Source organism: Rhinoderma darwinii, chromosome 1 (genome assembly GCF_050947455.1).
Source record: "Rhinoderma darwinii isolate aRhiDar2 chromosome 1, aRhiDar2.hap1, whole genome shotgun sequence".
NCBI lineage: Eukaryota > Metazoa > Chordata > Amphibia > Anura > Rhinodermatidae > Rhinoderma > Rhinoderma darwinii.
Genome location: NC_134687.1, coordinates 160699954 through 160710394, shown reverse-complemented (window position 1 = coordinate 160710394; position 10441 = coordinate 160699954).

Here is a 10441-nt window from a genome sequence, read left to right as displayed (position 1 = left end):
GAAATTCAACATGCTCGATCTTTTATTGCCCCAAAACTTGCCATCAGGGGAAGCTGAAAGGCAGATTCGGGCAAGTTTTGTCTAATGTGTATGGCCACCTTTACACAAATACAAGCAGACAGATACACACAGAAAAAGATGAAATATTAAACACCTTTCGAGAAAGAAGGCAAATTTTCTGGATTTTGGTGGTACAGGCATAGACCGGACACCACATGATAGAGCGGCATGACAATTCTGGAGCATCTTTTCTTATAACAGAGCTGTGTTATTCCTCTGTTATTACACCTTGGAATGTATGAATGAATTGATATCCGGTCTTTACCATTCCACTTGTTAATAGGGTGTATGTATCCCTACACAGCCTGACACTGTATGCACTGATTGGACAGTTTCACAGTGTGTAGCCACACACACCCATTTTAAGGAGAATGGTAACACCCAGTTGTCATCAGACAGGTGCTCTTTAAAAAAGCAGACAGCTAGTATTGAGGTATGTACTTTACATTTTGATAAAATGTTTCACTTTTTTATCTGTCTTCCTTTTTTTATTCATTCTATCAAAAAGATCAAATTAAAACACAAAATATAAAGTTTATTAAATTGAAAATGTTTGCGATACAGTGATGGATACATGATGCCCTGTATGCACCACTGTTCTGTACCCAACTGTATCATATATATTTAGTGCTTGCGCTGTAGTGTACACCACTGTGTCACACAAACTCAGTTCTTATGCTATACAGTGTAAGGTGTTTCACACGTTGTGGTAACATCTCTTGTTTTTTCAACGATGTGCATAAAACTGCTTTGTGTGAACACAGATTAATGGCAAGTTAGTCAAGTAATGGAAAATGAATACCATAACTAATATTATAGAAGCACGTTGATATCTTACACACAAATTTCATCTGATACTTTTTGTTAGGTCTGAAACTCTGTAATGCTGTGGAACAGGTTGGCTATACTCAGCAGATCACAGAGTAGCAGGAGATTCATTTTTACTCAAATTGGGCAAAATAGACGTTAAGAAATTTAGGTTCTGACAGTCAAGTATTAGGTTTAGTCTCATAACACCATCCACATATACTGTATAAGGAAAATGATAACAAATACATTACTGGAGTTGAACCACAAGGAACATTTTCAGCTTTCAGTCTTAGTTACATGCTATGATATATTTTTTGACTTTCTACATGTTAAAGTTCATCCAGTGAATACTGAGAAGACACATATTTCAAATACAAGTGTGTACATACCATAGAGACAGATAATCTGTCCCGTATTTGCCACCAGGCACTGGTGGTGCAGTGCCCGTTGCATCCATCAGGGGGGGGGGGCTGCAGGATTTGTCGTTCCAGCGCCGTCGCTTCTGTTCAACCCCGCCGCTGTGTATTGACATAGATGCAGCGATGATGTGCTTGTATACCCACATGATCGCTGCAGCCAATCACTGGTCTCAGTGGATAAACGGCACAGGATCACTGAGGCCAGTACTTGGCTGCAGCGATCACGTGGGTATACGGGCACGTCATCACTGCAGCTATCTCAATAAACAGTGTGCGGGGAGGAATGGAGCAGTGGCACTGGAACGACGGGGATCTGTGAGGAAAGTAATGGCTCTTTTTTTTTTTTTTTTGCATCCCTCCTACCTTGGCCGATTTTTTAAATAACTCGGAAAACCCCTTTAAGAAGCGCTGCAACCATTTCTGGACAGCACTGAGGGGAACGGCAGATCCACGGCACAACTGGAGGGCACCGGGTAAGGTGTGGGTGTATTATTTTACCATGTTGTATGTACCAGTCCCAGAGACCGGAGGGTCGCTTCAATTGTATTCGCGTCCTTAGGACGTGAATTCAATTGAAAGCGCAGATGAGGCAAGGGAACCATCAGTTCCCCTTCCTCGCCATTCGTCACTTTTCGTGTGGCGCGGGAGGTGCGATGACTTCATCGTGCCATCTGGAATCGTTCTACTGGAGCAGGCCTGATAATGAAAGCCCAGGCCTGCTCAACGGCAAACGTAAATGGTAATCACTAGTAACTCATAGCGCCGGGACTTCTTTGTATCTAGGTACTAGGTTCATAGTGGCATACGCACCCAAGATGCGCCAAAATTACAAGGCTCAGTAAACTAAACAGTGACAGCTCTGAGCTGTCATTGGTTAGTTTACATCACGTGGTGGCCAGTTACCTAGGTTCATTGGCCTACTTTTAAAGTATGACAATGACCCGGGAATAACCTGGGACCACGTGATGTAAACTAACAGCTTAGAGCTGTCACTGCATAGTTTACTATCACAGACCCAGGAAGGTAAGTATAATAATGGTTTTGCTTTTTTACTTATTAGTGTCACAAATGATTTGGGGTTTCCTTTGTGTTTCTTTACAGATTCGGTTGTTGTACTTGGTGTATTTATTTTCAATAAAATGGTTAACGAGGGTAGTGTGGGGGTTTATTTTTCAATAAAATATTTTTTTTATGTGTGTCTGTCTCTTTTTAACTTTATTACTACTGCGTGTAATGTACGTGGCTGCAGGCTGTCAGCTCCGTTCCCCTCCTGACAGCCGCAGCCACGAGTGGGCAAGCGCTGGCCCCAGCCTCCTCCTCAGGAGACGCCAGCGCTCGCGACCACTCACCTCAGCCGGATCCCGTAGGGTGCGCGCGCACGCTCGTGCCTGCTCTTAAAGGGGCAGCGCACGCACCGGACATTGTGGATGAACTTTGACCCGTGAGTACCCTGGATTATAAGAGGGTTCCAGCCCCCTAGTCCGATGCCTGAGCGTTGTTGTGTTCCCTAGTTTGTCTATGTGATGGCCTCTTAGTGGGTTACCTGTTCCAGTTTCTGTACCTGTCCCATTTCCTGTTCCTAGCATTCCATACATTCCTGGTCTAGCACTGAGCTGTGCCAAAGTCGTTCCGTGCTGCATCCACGTCTGACCTGCTTTACCTCGCCTGACCTCCACCTGCTACCTAGTCCCAGCAGAGCCTGCCCTGCTGCTGTCTGAGCTGCCACAGGTACCTATAGAACTATAGACTCTCACCTGCTCCCTGTTAGCCAGCTGCCTTACTGCCAAGGCGGTACGGCCCAGTGGGTCCACAGACACTTCGTGACAGTATGCTCAGGCCATGGACCCCGCTGGTCGATTCAAGACCATGACGACGTCACAGGAGATGCAAGCAGATATGCTGGACCTCCACTCTCGACAGGACCCACTCCTCCAGACGTTGAACATCCTTGCACGTCGGCAGGAGACACAAGCTGCTGTTTCTCCTACTACACCTCTTGGCAGTGTTGACCCGCGTGTTTCTTTGCCACTTCCTGACCGGTATAATGGAGAAGCAAGTATCTGTCGTGGATTTTTGAACCAGTGCCAAATCCACTTCAGCCTGTATAGTAAGACATTTTCATATGATGGTGCAAGGGTCGCTTTCATCATTGCTATCCTCACCGGCAAGGCTCTTGCATGGGGAGACCCGTGACTTCCAAGCCTTCCTCTGGACTTTTCGCATGGTGTTTGAGGAGCCTGGACGAGTCTCATCTGCAGCAGCATCTTTGATTGACCTACGCCAAGGAGACACCTCCGTGAGTGAGTATGCCATCCACTTCCGCACCCTGGTGGGAGAACTGTTATGGAACGATGAGGCTTTGGTGGTGGTATTCTGGCATGGACTGGCTTCCATAATTAAGGACGAACTTGCCGCCCGGGATCTGCCGTCTACCCTCGACGACCTCATCCTTCTGTCGGCCCGGATTGATATACGGATCCGGGAACGCCTCCAAGAGGTTCGACAGGAGGAAGCCAGCTGCAGTTTGGCTCCTACTTTGCAGCAACCTCTGCTGTTCTGAGATGTCGATCCTCCTAAAGAGTCTGTGATAATGGACCAGCATAAGTTATCCATCCAGGAGAAGACTCTGTCTTTATTTCGGTCTCGATGGCCATCTTGTGTGCCTGTGTCCCCAAAGATCCCAAAACCTAGGGTTACTAGGAGTGACAACCTTGGGTAAAGATGGACTTCCGTCTAAATTGCCCATACCTGTGACCATAATGTCCGGCGAGAAAACGCATCAGGTCTTTGCGTATCTGGACTCTGGATACACTGCTAATTTCATCCGCAGAGATCTGGTGGACCTTCTGCAATTGCCCACTACCCCTCTGGAAAGCCCATTGACAGTTGCCTCAGTGAATGGACTACCTCTGCCAGATCCTGTTATAGCTGTGATCAAGCTGCTGAGGTTCCAAGTGGGAGCCATTCACTCCGAACTTCTGTCTTTCTATGTCCTTTCCAAAGCTGTTAACACTGTGTTGCTGCGCCTGCCTTGGCTCCGACTGCATGCCCCAGTCCTGGACTGAAATTATGGATAGATTCTCCAATGGGGCCCTGAGTGTCAAGGTCGTTGCCTGGTGCAGATTCATTTGGCTCAGCCTTCGCTACCTCGGTCATTGGCAGGATTGCCGAGTCATTATGCTGCATTTTCGGACATCTTCAGAAAGAGGGAGGCGAAGATATTGCCTCCGCATCGGGCGTATGACTGCCCTATTGAACTGATTGCTGGTGCATCCCTTCCCCGTGGTAGGGTATATCCTCTCTCCTTGCCAGAGACTATGTCCATGTCCGCCTATGTGAAGGAGAACCTGGAGAGGGGCTTCATACGGAAGTCTTCCTCCCCGGCAGTAGCCGGGTTCTTCTTTGTCAATAAAAAAGGTGGCTCTCTTCGTCCTTGTATTGACTACACAGGTCTCAACCAGATCACTGTAAAGAATAAATATCCGTTGCCACTGACCTCTGAACTGTTTGATCATCTACGTGGTACTAGGATTTTTTCTAAACTAGACCTGCGTGGGGCTTACAACCTAGTCCGGATTCACCAGGGTGATGAAAGGAAGACTGCATTTAACACCCATGATGGACACTATGATTATCTAGTAATGCCCTTCGGCCTGTATAATGCTCCCGCGGTCTTCCAGGAGTTTGTGAATGACATTTTCCGTGACCTCCTCTATATTTGTGTAGTAGTTTACCTCGATGACATCTTGATTTTTTCTCCAGATCCTATAACGCACCAGAGACATGTCCGTCAAGTTCTGCTACGATTAAGGGAGAATCGTCGGTACGCCGTGTTTGTCAGAGATGCGCTACCCTTCCTGGGCTACATCATCTCGAATCGAGGTCTCGAGATGGATCCTGAGAAGGTAAAGTCTGTTCTAGAATGGCCACTTCCTCAAAGCTTGAGGGCCATACAGCGCTTTCTGGGATTCGCTAATTTTTACAGGCAGTTTATTCCGAATTTCTCCTCACTGACTTCTCCAATCTCTAACCTTACGAAGAAGGGTATGAATGCCAAGGTGTGGACTCCCGAGGCAGAGTCCACATTCAATAGCCTGAAGAGTGCTTTCACGTCAGCCTCTATCCTCCATCATCCGGATATCTCTCTGCAGTTCTGTAATGGCCGGAAGGAGGTGAAGGGAAAGTGAGCCCTAATCTACCCACCGCCCTGTCCCTGCCTACTTGCAACGACTCGCCCTAGGCGACGAGGTACAACTGGGCGGCGGTCCCTACGCTGTCTAAGTGCACAGGAAAACAAACAGGGAACATGCAAGGGAAGGGGCAGTAGCCACGGAACGCCACGAGGAAACGGAGCGGCGAACGGACAGTCAGGACCAGGACGAAGTGAGTACACCCAAGCGGGCAAGGAGACAGAAGCAAGCCAGGGGCAAAGCAAAGCAGGTCAAGCAGAACTGCAGCAAGGCAGAAGCACGGCAGAAGCAGGCTGGAGCAAGCAGCAGTGGGGCCAGGAATCCAAAAGAATTACAAGCACTGAGGGAGAGAACAGGGCAGGTAATAAAGGACAGGGGGCGGAGCTAACTCCGACAGACCAGGCCGCGATAGGCTCTCCCACTCCTGAGCCTGCCACCCTGGTTGGTGGGAGATGGTGTCAGTCGAACAGGTCTGGCCTCAGGTGTGGATTGATTAATCCCAGGAGTATACCTAGATGAAGTACCTGGCAGATCCCTAACAGTACTCCCCCTTTTATGAGGGGCCACCGGACCCTTACTAAGGGGACCCGGTTTAGTGGGGAAGAGAAGGTGGAACCTCCTGATCAATACCCCAGCGTGAACATCACGGGCAGGTACCCAAGTCCTCTCCTCCGGCCCGTATCCTCTCCAATGGACCAGGTACTGGAGGGAGCCCTGGACCATCCTACTGTCCATAATCTTGGCCACCTCGAATTCCACCCCCTCAGGGGTGAGAACGGGAACAGGAGGTATCCTCGAGGGGGACCAGGACGGGGAGCAGCGTTTAAGGAGGGAGGCATGGAAGACGTCATGTATGCGAAATGATGGAGGGAGCTCCAGACGGAAGGATACAGGGTTGAGGACTTCAATGATCTTATAAGGTCCAATAAATCGGGGAGCAAACTTCCTGGACGGGACCTTAAGGCGCAAGTTCCTGGACGACAACCAGACCAAATCCCCGACGACAAACCGGGGGTTAGCAGAACGTCTACTATCCGCCTGAATCTTTTGTGCGCTCTGGGACGCCTCTAGGTTCTTCTGAACCTGGGCCCAGACGGTGCACAGTTCCCGATGAACATCCTCTACCTCAGGATTATTGGAACAACCAGGGGAGACGGAGGAGAATCTTGGGTTAAACCCGAAATTACAGAAAAACGGGGAGACCCCTGACGAGTTACTGACCCGGTTATTCAAGGAAAATTCAGCAAGGGGAAGGAATGAATCCCAATCGAATTGACAGTCAGAGATGAAACACCTTAAATATTGTTCCAGGGATTGGTTGGTCCTTTCCGTTTGGCCATTAGTTTCGGGATGGAAGGCGGAGGAGAAGGACAGATCAATCTCCAACTTTTTACAAAAAGCTCTCCAAAATAAGGAAACAAATTGTACCCCTCTGTCAGAAACGATATTGACTGGGGCCCCATGGAGACGCAGGATGTGTTTCACAAACAAAGAAGCTAACGTCTTGGCGTTAGGTAGCTTCTTAAGGGGCACAAAGTGGCACATCTTGCTGAAGCGGTCGACTACCACCCACACCACCGACTTGCCCTGAGATGGAGGCAAATCGGTGATAAAATCCATGGAGATATGGGTCCAAGGTCTCTGGGGAATGGGCAAGGAACGTAGTAGGCCCGCAGGTCGGGACCTAGGGGTTTTGGACCTAGCGCAAACCTCACAAGCGGCGACGTAAGCCCTAACGTCTTTAGGCAACCCAGGCCACCAATAGTTTCTGGTAATGAGGTGTTTGGTGCCCAAGATGCCAGGATGACCAGATAGAGCGGAGTCATGGTTTTCCCTGAGTACCCTCAGCCGGTATTGCAGGGGAACAAACAGTTTGTCCCCAGGGACGTTCCCGGGAGCTGCACCCTGATCAGCCGCGATATCAGAAGCTAAATCAGAATCCGTGGCAGAGACGATTATACCAGGGGGTAAAATACAAGCAGGATCCTTCTCAGAAGGAGGATTGGCCATGAAACTACGTGACAGAGCATCAGCCTTAATATTCTTGGACCCAGCCCTATAGGTAACCAAGAAATTAAATCTGGTAAAGAATAGTGCCCACCGAGCTTGTCTAGGATTAAGCCTCCGGGCCGATTCTAGGAAAACCAGATTCTTGTGATCTGTAAGGACCGTTACCTGGTGTCTGGCCCCCTCCAGGAAGTGCCGCCACTCCTCAAAAGCCCATTTAATGGCTAGAAGTTCGCGGTTGCCAATATCATAGTTACTCTCCGTGGGCGAAAACTTCCTAGAGAAGTAAGCACAGGGGCGGAGATGGGTGAGGGAGCTGGTACCCTGGGACAAGACGGCCCCCACTCCCACCTCGGAAGCGTCAACCTCCACAATAAATGAGTCCTCTTGGTTGGGCTGAATCAGCACGGGGGCCAAGATAAAGCACTTCTTGAGGGTCTCAAAGGCCTGGACGGCCTCAGGGGGCCAATGGAGGACATCAGCACCCTTGCGGGTAAGGTCCGTAAGAGGCTTAGCGACGACCGAGAAGTTGGCAATAAATCTCCTGTAATAGTTGGCGAACCCTAAAAAACACTGTAACGCCTTAAGGGAGGCAGGTTGGACCCATTCCGCCACAGCCTGAACCTTGGCAGGGTCCATGCGGAATTCATGAGGAGTGAGGATTTGCCCTAAAAATGGTATCTCCTGTACCCCAAAGACACATTTTTCAGTCTTAGCAAACAGATTATTCTCCCGAAGGACCTGGAGCACCTTCCTGACATGCTCCACGTGGGAGGACCAGTCCTTGGAAAACACCAGTATGTCATCAAGGTACACAACAAGAAAATTACCCAGGTACTCTCTCAGGATTTCATTAATAAAATTCTGGAAGACAGCGGGGGCATTACACAACCCAAAGGGCATGACCAGGTATTCGAAATGACCATCGGGTGTGTTTAACGCAGTTTTCCACTCATCCCCCTCTTTGATGCGGATAAGGTTATATGCCCCCCGTAGATCGAACTTAGAAAACCATTGGGCTCCCTGAACCTGATTAAAAAGATCCGGAATCAAAGGAAGTGGGTACTGGTTCCTTACGGTGACCTTATTCAGGTTACGATAATCAATGCACGGCCTAAGACCACCATCCTTCTTCCCCACGAAGAAGAAGCCAGCACCTACAGGAGAAGTCGAGGGGCGAATGAAACCCTTGGCCAGGCATTCTTGGATATATTCCCTCATAGCTTTACGTTCAGGACATGAAAGATTAAATATCCTCCCCTTAGGAAGCTTGGCACCAGGCACCAAATCGATAGCGCAATCGTAATCTCTATGGGGGGGCAACACCTCGGAGGCCTCCTTAGAAAACACATCGGCGAAGTCCTGAACAAACTCAGGAAGCGTGTTTACCTCCTCCCGGGGAGAAATAGAGTTAACAGAAAGACATGACATAAGACATTCATTACCCCATTTGGTGAGATCCCCAGTATTCCAATCAAACGTGGGATTATGCAACTGCAACCAGGGAAGGCCTAAAACCAGATCAGACGATAATCCCTGCATCACCAGTACAGAGCACTGCTCCAAATGCATGGAGCCAACAAGGAGTTCAAAAACAGGAGTATGCTGAGTAAAATAACCATTAGCAAGGGGAGTTGAGTCGATTCCTACTACAGGGATAGGATAAGGTAAATCAATACAAGGCATCTTTAGAGACATAGCAAATTCCGCAGACATGATATTAGCAGATGACCCTGAATCCACGAAAGCACTGCCCGTGGCAGCCCGGCCAGCAAACGAGACCTGAAAGGGAAGCAAAATTTTATTGCGTTTCACATTAACGGGAAATACCTGTGCGCCCAAGTGACCTCCCCGATGATCACTTAGGCGCGGAAGTTTTCCGGCTTCTTATTCTTGCGCCTGGGACAGGTGTTCAGTAGATGCTTGTCGTCCCCACAGTAGAAGCAGAGACCATTCATTCTGCGAAACTCCCTACGTTGTCGAGGGGACATGGAGGCCCCGAGTTGCATAGGTACCTCCGAGTCCTCCGTGGAGGGGCGAGGAGACGGGACCTCGGGGGGGATCGCAGAAAAGTCAGAGGGGAGCACACTGAAGCGTTCTAGCTGACGTTCCCTGAGACGTCGGTCAAGTCGTACAGCTAGGGCCATAACCTGGTCAAGGGAGTCAGACGAGGGGTAGCTAACCAGCAGATCCTTCAGGGCGTCAGATAATCCTAACCTAAACTGGCACCTTAGGGCCGGATCGTTCCACTGAGAAGCTACGCACCACTTCCTAAAATCAGAACAGTATTCCTCAACCGGTCTCCTACCCTGACGTAAGGTCACCAGCTGACTCTCGGCTAAGGCAGTCCTGTCAGTCTCGTCGTAAATGAGTCCGAGGGCAGAGAAAAAACGATCAACAGAGGAAAGTTCAGGGGCGTCAGGAGCCAAGGAGAAGGCCCACTCTTGGGGCCCTTCCTGGAGTCGGGATATGATGATACCCACCCGCTGGTTCTCGGAACCTGAGGAGTGGGGCTTTAGGCGGAAATACAGTCTGCAACTCTCCCGGAAGGAGAGAAACGTCTTACGGTCCCCTGAGAACCGGTCAGGTAACTTGAGGTCGGGTTCTAGAGGTGAGGTGAGGGGTACTACTAAAGCAGCGTCACCCTGATTGACCCTTTGGGCCAGGGCCTGGACCTGTAGGGAGAGGCCCTGCATCTGCTGGGCCAGGGTCTCAAGGGGGTCCATGATAGCGTCAGCGTAGGAGAAATGGTAGACTAGGTAAAGGCTTGTAATTATGTAATGGCCGGAAGGAGGTGAAGGGAAAGTGAGCCCTAATCTACCCACCGCCCTGTCCCTGCCTACTTGCAACGACTCGCCCTAGGCGACGAGGTACAACTGGGCGGCGGTCCCTACGCTGTCTAAGTGCACAGGAAAACAAACAGGGAACATGCAAGGGAAGGGGCAGTAGCCACGG